The 11594-nt window shown below is 43.7% G+C and overlaps 1 protein-coding gene across 4 annotated transcripts in view; it reads right to left on the bottom strand.

Moving 5' to 3' along the window:
* Positions 1-11594, bottom strand: part of PLA2G5 (phospholipase A2 group V) — a 39823-nt gene that overhangs the window by 23023 nt on the left and 5206 nt on the right. For 2 of the 4 annotated variants that reach the window (XM_088790297.1, XM_088790294.1), the window contains exon 1: positions 793-1200. The exons of the other annotated variants lie outside the window; for them this stretch is intronic. The gene's annotated coding sequence lies outside the window, so the exon portion shown is untranslated. Of the gene's footprint in view, positions 1-792; positions 1201-11594 lie in introns of those variants that run through there. 4 annotated transcript variants of the gene reach the window in all.

Below are 11594 nucleotides of genomic sequence, written 5' to 3'. Positions count from 1 at the left end.
ATGACTAATGGAAATAGCGCGTGCTATTGGGCACAGATACCATGCTAAGTTCCTTGTGTGCTTATCCCATTTTATCCTGAGGTAGGCGCTGCTCTCACACACAGTTTGCAGATTAGGACACCGAGGCTCAAAGTAGAAGAAATGGCTCACCCATGTCACACAGCTGTCAAGTGACAAAGCTCAGTTTGACTCCTGAGGCCACATATACTTAGCCCAAAGCCTTTCTGCCTCCCAGACAGGGGAATCTGGGAGCGAATGGAGAGGAGGGCCAGAGGAACAGAGGAAGGGAGGAGAAAGGTCTCCCTGTAAGGGCTGGGAATGGTGTTTTCCACATCTGTGTGTTTCTTTCTATGTGTAACAAAGTGTGTGCACCCAGTGGGTGCTCAGAAAGGCTTATGGAATGTTAAATAGATATTGACTATTCCTAGTCCCAAAGACACATATTTTCATGTGGTTTGAGATAAAAAGCAATTCCAGCAAGGCCTCAGATGAACATAAACACGAGTCCTAACTCTAACCCTATTCGTAAACCTGCCCAGCTTTGCCCCTAATTGTATAGGTGATCTTCTGGGTGGCCTCCACCTTTCCTTCAGGTATGGCCTTGCCTCCTTAAGAACAACGCAGCTCACAAGGTTTGACGCCTGATGGATAAAGGATCCCAGCAGCCTGAGGGGTTTCCTCTAACAGGGTCTGCACCTTGCTCACCCCTCCCAGACCACACCTTCTCCAGTCTCTCTTGCTCCAGCTGGTTTGTCCTCCCAGGTTTATGCAGCCCCCATGCCTGTAACTGACCTCTTTGGCCTGGCATCAGCTCCTGCTCCCGTGAGCAGTCTCCTAGGGCAGAGCATGGAGCCCCTGGCTCTGCGGGCTCCCCGCCTCCAGCCCCAACATGTGGGTCCACGGACTGCAGATCCCAACAGACTCTTGGGTTCCAGAATCTTAAAGCCGTGAACGGGAGTGAGATGTGAAGACAGGCCTGGTGGTGGTGAGAAGAAACGTCTGCCTGGACCCAGCAGGGCATTCCTTTGCTTAGCCTCCAGCTGCCTTCACAAACGCAGGAAGTCAAGCAAAATCCCAGAGACTGGGACTGGCTCTCCTGCCAAAGGGACCTGGGCAGTCCCCCAGAAAATTCCAGTGGGGGGTGGATTTGAGTTCTGAAGTATCCAGGTCATAGCCTTATCCGGCCTCACTGCCTCAGGAGGCTTTTGCTAATCCCCACAGCCTGGAGCGATCACCCCCACCACAGCCCTGAGCTCAGAACTTTCTTAAGGATCTGACAGCCTGCTAAACAACTTGACTTTCTGAGTCCCTGGGTCCTCAGTCTTGGCTGAAGCAAAAGCATAAACACAGACCCTGGGGGTGGGATGCCTGAGGAAAGAGGAGTGGGGGGGGAAGGGGGGAGGCGGGCAGAGTGGAGTTATTGGAGCCATGGAGGAAACAAATGTACTCCTGGAAGTCAGCTCTGAGAGTGGGGACCAGTGGCCAGAAATTCGGTGGTATCATTCATGCAAAAATGATTTCCTGAGTATCTACTGTGTGCCAGCCGCCAGGGACAGAGATGAAAAAGGAGAGGGGGTACAGTGCTCCTTGCTTAGAATTTGATGGTGGAGACAGCACATGAATGAGCATACCACCAAAACCATCGCAGAAGTGCAGGGGTGGATGAACCCAGAGCAGGAGAGGGACCCCCTGCCAGCCAGGGCAGGCTGGGGAATAACGGTATCAGCAGTGCCATAATAGTGGTGGTGGTGACATGTATGGGTGCTTCCTGTGTACCAGGCCCTCTGCTAAGCACAGCACATGGTTCATCCCATTTAATACAGACATTAACTCTACAGGGAAAAGTGCCCTTCAGACAGGGGCTCCAGGGAGTTGGCCAAGGTCACAGAGCTCACCAGAGACTCCCATGAGCTTCGAAGGACTCTTTCTTCAGGTGGACAACCCCTAGTTTGACTGGTCTAGTCCTTAACACAATACAGATAACAGATCTTTTTTTTTCCCCCCTCATGACCAAAGAGAAGAAAAATATCATTAAAAAATAATCCAGAAATGTATAAAGGTGAAACATCCCCATATCCAGCCAAAATAACCACTGTTAAGAATAGTTTGTTTTAATTTTCTTTTCGTTTTTGTTTATACTGGCTTTTGCTTTGGTTTCAGTTTTTTGTTTTTTAAAGAATTAAAGCCTTATGGAGTAAGATGAAATTCCTTCTTGTGTCCTCTCCCGCCCTATTTCCATCCTTTCTCCCCTGTTCCTACTTCCTCTGCCCAAACGTAACCATATCGTAACCATATCAAGAAATTGGTGTGTATCCAGTCCAGGGTTTATACTTCTGCTACATATTTGTAACCATAAACAATATATAACATTATTACTTGTTTTTTTATTTCTACACTAATGGAATGATAGTGTTATCCCCCAACTGGCTTTGTTTAGTCTATGCATATTGATACATGTAGATCTGATTTATTCTCAGCTATATCGTGAAAAGGGCAATATTGAATAGTAGAGCATTTCACATTTCCCCCCCAAATTCTATTTTGAAAAATTGAAAATCTACAGAAAAGTTGCAAGAGTCCTACAATTAATACTCAGAAACCCTTCAGTTCACCAAGTGTTAGCATTTTGCTACAATTACTTCACTTCCCTCGCTCACACACACATTAGAGCATAAGTTGCAGACAGACCATGCTACATAAGTCAGCATCTGTCATCTAAGGACAGGACATTATCTTACATAAAACCCAACACAATCATGACTCTCAAGAAATTCAACGTTGATGCAATAATACTATTGTCTAGTATCTATTAAAAATGCCTAATATCTGGGGCAGCCGGATAGCTCAGTTGGTTAGAGCGCGAGCTCTGAACACCAGGGTTGCCGGTTCGATTCCCACATGGGCCAGTGAGCTGCGCCCTCCACAACTAGATTGAAGACAATGAGCTGCTGCTGAGCTTCCGGAGGGGCGGCCGACTGGCGCGAGCTCTCAACAACCAGGTTGCCAGTTCAATTCCCGTATGGGGTGGGGGCTGCACCTCCTGCAACGAAAGATTGGAAACGGCAACTGGACTTGGAGCTGAGCTGCACCCTCCACAACCAGATTGAAGGACAACGACTTGGAGCTGATGGGCCCTGGAGAAACACACTGTTCCCCAATATTCCCCAATAAGAAATGTAAAAAAAAAAATGACTACATTTGTTTTTTAAAAAATGTCTAATATCCAATTTCCCCTTATTGTTCCAATAATGTCCTTTATATCCAATTTGGTTGCTTTTTTTTAATCCAGAATTAAAACATGAATCAGGCATTGCATTTACTTGCAATCTGTGGACCATTTGGATTTCCTCTTTAATGAATAGTCTGTACACATGAGGTCTGACAATTTAGTTTGTGAACTTGTTGCACCGATGTTGCTAACTTTTTTTGATATCAGAGGGATTATTCATTATAAATTTGTACCAACTGGACAAACGGTTAACCAAGTTTACTGTTTGGAAGTGCTGAAAAGGCTGCGTGAAAAAGTTAGATGACCTGAACTTTCCACCAACAATTCATGGCTCTTGTGTCACGACAATGCACCAGCTCACACGGCACTGTCTGTGAGGGAGCTTTTAGCCAGTAAACAAATAACTGTATTTGAACACCCTCAACTATTCAACTGATCTGGCCCCCAGTGACTTCTTTCTTTACCTGAAGATAAAGGAAATATTGAAAGGAAGACATTTTGATGACATTCAGGACATCAAGCGTAATATGACGACAGCTCTGATGGCCATTCCAGCAAAAGAGTTCCAAAATTGCTTTGAAGGATGGATTATGGAACTGACATCAGTGCATAGCTTCCCAAGGGGAGTACTTCGAAGGTGGCCATAGTGATATTCAGCCATGAGGTATGTAGCTCTTTTTCTATGATAAGTTCGCGAACTTAATTGTCATACCTTCAGATCTGTGCTCACTCTGACTCTATTTGTCCTCAGCTCCATTCCTATCATTTCCCTGTTTATCTCTAGTTGGGAGCAGGGGTGAGGTGAGGGCTGTGCAGTCCTCCCCATATGAGCTGCTTCTGGGAAGCAGGAGACTGACAAGACAATCTTTTACTATATATGTTGCAAATACATTCTCCAAGCATGCTAATTGTCTTTTACCTTTACGGCCTCTATTGCTTACAAACGCTTTTAACTTTTACGTAGTCTGCTTTAGTGTCTGTTTGAAAAGTCCCCATGATTGAGGTCAAAAAATTAGTTTTTTGTATTTTCTTCTATTGGTTCTAGAATTTTAGTTTTTGCATTCAGAATTTAATCCTTGAATACATTTGGAGTTTGCTTTTGTGTATTTTATGAAGCAGGAATGTAATTGTGTGTATCCATCGGGATGGTGAATTATTTCAACACCTTTTGTTAAACGGTCCAACCTTCCCCTTTAATGTTAATACTGCTTCTATCTTGTAAGTTTCACGTAAGTTTCTACCTATGCTCAGGTCTATTTCTGGGCTTTCTGTACTTGACTTTGATCTACTTGTCTACACCTGCGCTAATATTACTCTGCCTAATTACCTTGACTTTTTAAGTCTTCACATATACTAAAGTCTCTCTTCTTCCTTCTTTAGAAATGTTTGGTTATTCTTAAACCTTTGTTCCTCCATATGCATTATAGAATCAGTTTTTCACATTCTGTGTCAACTCCCGTTGGGATTTTTATTGGAATTCAATTGAATTGTGTAGATTACTCGATGATACTGCCGGCTCTGAACATCACATGTGTCGCGTCCAGCGCAACACGGGCAGTGAGGGGACAAGAAGGGGAGGCGTTGGGTTAAGTTTTAAGAAAGAAAGAAACAGACTTAATGCAGTTAGATCTCAGAAGGCCAGGGGGTTTCACAGCCTGACAAGAGACTGGAGTCCAGAATCGAGCCGACTGGTGGCTTTTATTGATTATCATACAAGGAAGTAGCATTGTCTTTTCCAAGGTCTGTGAATCTCATACATCATACCAGAAAAATCATTCAAACCAATCACCCTTGCCTGTAAACAGCCGAAACAGAAAGTCCCATGATGTCTTAACAATGGTGGTATGTGCCTCCTTAGGGACAGGTCTCTCATGCTGAAACTTAATTGTAGGGTTAGAGGGGAGAGCTGATATTATTGCCCTCATGACTTCTCTCACAATCAGGTGAGAGGGGAAAGCCCGAGTCAGCAGTGGCTTTTCCCAGGCAGGGGGAAGGGGAGGCAAGGCTCCTTCCCAGATCTTCCAAGGCAGCTCATTGGGGGTCCCCACTCTGTTCCGCCTGGCTTGAGTTGTTCCCTCCGTGGGGAATCTTACTCGTCATTGGCTGCAGACCATCTTTTGGGGACCAGACAGAGAGACATGAGGTGTAAAACATCAAGATAAAACAAAGTCCCAGAAAGGCACAGTCTCACAGACCCTTCTTTCCTTAAGGAAAGACACGGGGGGACAGTCGGCTAGGCTGTTGTGTGACAACAAACACGGTCTTGCTACCTATGTATTTAGGTTTTCTAATAGGTTCTTCAATGATGTTTTATGATTTTTCTTCATCAGGGTTTTCACATATATTAGATATTTTTCTAGAAAGTCTATTTTTTTGTTTTGGTTGTGAATGGCGTCTTTTTTCCCCCATTACATTTTCTAATTGATTGATTATTGGTGGGAGGTAGGAATGCCTCTGGTTTTTATATAATGTTCTCGTATTTACAATTCTCTTAGTTTATAATGTTATTATCTCTTGGATTGTCTACGAAGAAAATCATGGTGTCTGCAAATGGCAATTTTGTCTTTTTTCCCCTAAAGTTTATACCTGTTCATTTTTGTTGTCTTATTCCATTGGCGAAGACTTACAGTAAAATGTTGAATTCCAGGAGGGATAGCAGATACTTGTGTCTTACTGTTGACTTTAACGGATTCATTATTTCCACATGTATTTATTGAGTGTCTATTATATGACAGGTATTTACTAAGCATGCAGTGAAGCAAAATAGGATTCTTGTCATATCAAATTGTATTTAATTCCTTAAATTAAATTCTGAAACATTCACAAAATATAATTATTACTTACACTTTGAAAGATTTTAGATATTTTCAAAACATCAGTTTTCTGAAGTTATAAAAGCTCCTCTTCTCCTTTATTAAATTAGTTTAACTAAAATATTTGCAATTATTCATTTTACATATAAACTTGCTTTTTATTTCTCAAACAAATAATAGTTTGTGATGAAATTGCATCACTAATCAGAAGTTTGTCTAATCATTAATATCAAAGTCATTTATAAATAAATAACATAGTAGTAATTGAGAAAAAAATCCTTTTATATTATTTAGGAATTCCTACCCAGATAACAAATGACCATAGCCATATTTTCTATATTACTGGGGAAATGTGAAAAATAAGAGCAACAAAATCAAAAGAAAAATAAAGTACCAACATTTTACATATGTACCCAAAATGAAAAACTGCTCTGATACATAAAAAATAAAATCATTAGTGAAGTGATAGGCCAACTGGGATTATTCAATAACAAGTTAGCAGAAGGCAGGGGTGTGGTGTGCTGGTAAATGTTGCACAACTAACTTTTACGAGGGGGGAAAAAAATGTTTGATCTGTAGAGTTTTTTCAATTTCCAAAGTGCAAATACTCCCATTATGGCTACTAACATGACACTGCTGAAGGTGGAAACAGGGAAAGCATTGTTAAGTTGGACTTCATTAAAATTAAAACTTCTGCTCTGTGAAAGACACATGCCACAGATGAGGAGCAAGTGTTTACAAAACACATATCTGGCAAGAGGCTTGTATCCAAAATATACAAAGAACTTCTAAAACTCAACAATAAGAAAACAAACAACCCTATTTTTTAAAAAAGGCAAAAGATCTGAGCAGACATCTCACCAAAGAAGATACAAAAATGGTAGACACAAAGTTGAAAAGATGCTCCACATCACATGTCATCAGGGAATTTAAAACACCCGTGACACACCTATCAGGATGGCTAAAATCCAAAAAACTGATGACACCAAATGCTGACAGACGTGGAGCAACAAGACGACACCCTGGGATCTTGTTAAGATGAAGATTTTAACCCACACATCTGGGGTGATCCATTGTTGGTGGGAATGCAAAATGGTGCCGCCACTTTGGAAGATGGTCTGGCAGGTTCTTACAAAATTAAATATAGTCTTACCATCCCATCCGGCAATTGCACTGCTAGGTGTTTACTCAGTTGAGTTGAAAAGTTACATGGACACAAAAACCTGCATGTGAATGGTTATAACAGCGTTATTCATAATTACCCAACACTAGAAGCAGCCAATATGTCCTTCAATAGGTAAATGGATAAACAAACTGTGGTCTATCCTCACAGTGAGATATTATTCAGTGACAAAAAGGCATGGAGGAAACTTAAAGGCATATAACTAAGTGAAAGAAACCAATTTGAAAAGTCAGCAGACTACATGATTCCGATGGTATAACATTCAGGAAGAGGCAAAACTATGGAGACAGTAAAAAGATCAGTGCTTGCCAGAAGTTTGGGATGGGAAGAGCAGATGAGTACATGAAGGACAGGCGACGTTAAGGGCCGTGAAACTATTCTGTAAGATACAGTGACATTATGCATTTGTCAAAACCCACACACAAAGTGTCCATCTTAATATAAACTTTAGTTAATTATAATGTATCAATATTAATTCATTTGTTGTAACAAGTGTTCCACACTAATGAAAGCTGTTAATGGTGGGGAAATTGTGGGTGTGTCCTGATGGGGGGACGTATACGGGAATTCTGTTCTATGCTTCTGTAAATCTAACACTGTTCCAAAAAAGCAGAGTCTATTAACTTAAAAAGAACCATTGTGGCAATAAATGCTTGTATTGATTCCGTACATTCTTGATTTCAGTGGTAACTCTTTGTTTCGAGCCTATTTTCTGTTCAACTGGCTTTCATGCTCTAGAGCAGTGCTTCTCAAATCGTAACTGTGACGACAAATGGGATCTTGTGACGACACCCTGGGATCTTGTTAAGATGAAGATTTTAACCCACACATCTGGCGTGACTCCTGAGATTTTTTTTTTTTTTTTTTTTAATTGGGGAAGGGGAACAGGACTTCATTGGAGAACAGTGTGCACTTCCAGGATTTTTCTCCAAGTCAAGTTGTTGTCCTTTCAATCTTAGTTGTGGAGGGCGCAGCTCAGCTCCAGGTCCAGTTGCCGTTGCTAGTTGCAGGGGGCACAGCCCACCATCCCTTGCGGGAGTCAAACCGGCAACCTTGTGGTTGAGAGGACACGCTCCAACCAACTGAGCCATCCGGGAGCTCAGCGGCAGCTCAGCTCAAGGTGCCGTGTTCAATTTTAGTTGCAGGGGGCACTGCCCACCATCCCTTGCGGGACTCAAGAAATTGAACTGGCAACCTTGTGGTTGAGAGCCCGCACTCCAACCAACAACTGAGCCATCCGGGAGGCAGCTCAGCTCAAGGTGCCGTGTTCAATCTTAGTTGCAGGGGGCAGAGCCCACCATCCCTTGCGGGACTCACCATCCCTTGCGGGACTCGAGGGATTGAACTGGCAACCTTGTGGTTGAGAGCCCACTGGCCCATGTGGGAATCGAACCGGCAGCCTTCGGAGTTAGGAGCACGGAGCTCCAACCGCCTGAGCCACCGGGCCGGCCCCAACTCCTGAGATTTTTGCGTTTCTAACGAGTTCCCTGGTGACCCTAATGTGCTGGTGTGTGGTCCACACTCAGAGGAACAGAATGTGCAAACGAACAAGTCTTAGTTGCCACCCTCTGTCATCTGTTTTCTAAGAAAGGAGGGAAGAAATATCTAATTTCATGACAATGCTAATCAATGTTTTTGGGGGGTTGTTTTTTTATTTTTCAATCCGTGTTTTTTAACCCGTGTGTTCACTGCCCTTTCTTTCTGAATCACTTTCATTTCCTGCTTCCAAAGGCATGGGAACTCCTTGCTTCAGCTAAATAAGTCCACTGAGATAGGAAGTTCATGTGTATCAATGAAACTCAACAAAAGGTTAGTAACACTTTATGGAAGTCAAAGCGTAACCAAATATTTGTATTTGTACAAGTCAAGTGCATATTGTATTCTAGAGGCTGCGAGTTCACTGCTGGGGCTGTCCAGACAATGGCTTCTTTGGAGTTAGTAGGATGTGCTGTTGACTTGAAAGAGAGTGGAAGCGAGGTGGCAAACACAGCGAGAGGCACGTGGTAGACGGAACAAACTGCATGTTCCCAGATAGCCATGGCGCTGTGCAAGGACTCGGAGGGGATGGGCGTCCCACTTCTGCCATAAGCTCTGTAAGCCTCAGCTTCCCCACCTGTACATTAAATGATGGAGTCCCATCCTCATAAAGGACCCTTCATACTCTACATTCTTTATTTTCATTCTGAAAGGCATGTGCATTCCAAATCAGGGCCCTGCTCTTCCTTTTCAGGGCGGGGCTTTCAAGTTTCCAACTGCATCTGCCGCCCCCCATGTTTATTCTTCCGTTGGTCTATTAAGTAGGGTTCAGACAAGGCTCCCTCCTTCTGCAGCCTAACTTCATATCTCAAAGCCAAGGAGGAATGCAGTTCCAGGCCCGTGGCCTCTCCAGGGCAGGCTGGAAAACCCAGGACTCTCAGCACAGGGAGAGGATCTTCTTCCCCACACCTCTGACCACAGATGGCCTTGGGGACATTTGGCTGGAGAAGTTTCTGGCTCAATCCTGGAGCCACAGGTGATTTTGCTGCAGTTGAATAGATTCAGAAAGTCAACTAAGGAAATAACAGAATGGGCAGCCATCCTAACCAGGGCACCTTTTTGCTGTGAGAAAATCAAACTCTTGATTTAAACCAAACACATGAGTGGGCTTTTCCCAGAAAATTCGCTGGACCTTCTTGGCTGCAGGTTCTGAGGCTCTAGAAACTTTGGACCACAGTTCTGTCCAGTTATGAGCCAATCATGACCCATACAAGCAGCTTACATATCAGTCAGCTCGGAGCCTCCCAAAGGTGGGGCCTAGAATTAATCCTGTTGCCCTAGTACCTGGTGTCTGGGATGGGCCCTCTGTACCTACATATTTACCATTCATTCATTCATTAACTTAACTTAACACACACCTATGGAGCCCTTCCCTTCCCTTCCACAGGCCCTGTGCTATATGCGAAGGGACAGAGAAGCACAGTAGCTGACCATCTCACCTTGGCAGCCCAGAGCAAGTCCCCTCGGAATTTTCAGTTCAGGAGAGGAGAGGGGACTCGACTTGATTGCCCTAATGCTAACAGAGCCTTTTCTCTGCAGAGACCCACCCTGGTCACCTCCTGGGTCCTGGCACTCTCCACGTGGTTTGAATTGAAGGGACAATTTTCTTACACCTTCTTGGAGCGTGACATGTGAGATATAAGAGTATGAGACGCAGAGAGTTTCCTGTCTGATGAAAAGACCACCGCATATTCTTGAGGGGTTCTCAGTCTGCAGGGAGAGGCGGAGCTTCGTGTTTGGAAAGCCCCCTGACTTGGAAGAGCTCCTTGTTTGGTGGACAGATTGGGTACACAAATACTAACATCCAAAGACACACAGCCCCTTATTAAAAAAAAAAAAAAAAAAAAGCAGGGGGTGACTTACTCCCCCTGCTTTTCTCCTAGGGAGGTGGCTTATCCCTAGGAAATGTCCCTTGACGTAAGACCTGTAGAAAGAGGGATTCTCTGGGGCCTGACTTATTTCAAGCATGAAGGAGAAGCCCACTGAAATAGCTGTGCTGGGAAATTTATGACATGAGGGCAACAGTCAGGCCAGGGTGGAGCAAACGGGAGAAGGCAATCCTGGGTGCCAATTTTTAAAAGTGGAAAACAGAATGAAATACGTTCTCTGAACAAGATGAAAAGGTGGATTTATTTGTGTCCCTGGATCAAATCCCAGAAAGAGGTCTGAGCAATGGAAAGATGTAGCCAACCCGGAAGGGAGGTCCAGAATCGCTAAGCTGCATGGTCCATGGAAGGTCATTAAGTCCAGTCTCCTGCTACAATGAAAGACTTGCTTTATTCAGCCCCCAAATGACCTCATCTATAAGGTCATTTCAACACTAGCCTCTGGTTGCCTCTGGCTCTTTAAAAAATCCCCCAAATGAGGTTTTCCTCAGATCTACCCTAAACCTACCACTATTCTCTCTCTCTCTCTCTCTCTCTCTCTCTCTCTCTCTCTCTCTCTCTCTCTCTCTCTCTCTCATTCTGAATTGATTGACAATGAGAGCTGATCAATAATATTTCATCTTTTACAACATGGCTTCACAGTGCCATAGCTTGGGCCCAGAAGACCAGAAGGCTGCAGCAATCTGGCCCCTTCTGACCTCTTCACCTCCATTTCACTCTCTGTGCTCTGTCCAGCTGGCCTTTTCTCACTTCTTCAAATAGCACACTTCCCCTGTACACAACCATAATACTTACAGCTTCCTCTGCTTAGAATGCCCCCAACGAACTTCCCCTAGGCACCTCAAGGTTGGAAGTCTACCTTATTTAGAAGAAACATATTTACAGAAGGGCAATGCATCCTACAGAATCATTGGGAGTGCTGGAAAAGCAGGCTGCATTTCCAAAAC

The sequence above is a fragment of the Rhinolophus sinicus genome, chromosome 14 (genome assembly GCF_057876585.1).
Source record: "Rhinolophus sinicus isolate RSI-liver-muscle chromosome 14, RSI-T2T, whole genome shotgun sequence".
In the NCBI taxonomy this organism is placed as follows: domain Eukaryota; kingdom Metazoa; phylum Chordata; class Mammalia; order Chiroptera; family Rhinolophidae; genus Rhinolophus; species Rhinolophus sinicus.
The sequence above is the reverse complement of the archived record's forward strand: the minus strand, read 5'-3'. Positions and strand labels throughout refer to the sequence as shown.